The 397-nt window shown below is 47.1% G+C and overlaps 1 protein-coding gene across 1 annotated transcript in view; it reads right to left on the bottom strand.

Annotated features, from left to right (window-relative positions):
• The window catches only part of FNDC1 (fibronectin type III domain containing 1), a gene marked incomplete at both ends in the record, with an annotated part of 34605 nt that overhangs the window by 1004 nt on the left and 33204 nt on the right, over positions 1–397 (bottom strand). The window lies entirely within an intron of this gene.

Here is a 397-nt window from a genome sequence, read left to right as displayed (position 1 = left end):
TTCTGATTCTCTCCCCCATCCCACCACGGGGGAGTGCGCAAGCGGCTGCGTGGGGCTGAGATGCCAGCTGGGGTTAAACCACGACAGAGCTCTAGCAGCATTAAGATCACAGTACTTGAGTAATAGGATGTATCAGTTCCTCAAGGACTTAGCCACAGAGCAGGGCCTGGAGGTCGCTCCTGAAAGAACCCTCTCTGGCCTAAACACCAGCTAAGCACACACAAAACTATTCACAATGATAAATCAGAGGAGACTCGGTCGAACCAGCCCTTTGGCAAAGGTGAATATCTTTTTTCATTAAAAGGAATGCCTTTTTTCAAGCAAAGTGAACTGCTTTGCCTCAAGATCAAACTGATCTCTATGAAAAAGCTGAAAAGATGTGCAAATAACATCCGCT

This window comes from Cariama cristata, unplaced genomic scaffold, assembly GCF_000690535.1.
Source record: "Cariama cristata isolate BGI_N322 unplaced genomic scaffold, ASM69053v1 scaffold30226, whole genome shotgun sequence".
In the NCBI taxonomy this organism is placed as follows: Eukaryota; Metazoa; Chordata; class Aves; order Cariamiformes; family Cariamidae; genus Cariama; species Cariama cristata.
This window is presented reverse-complemented; position numbering and strand designations above follow the sequence as displayed.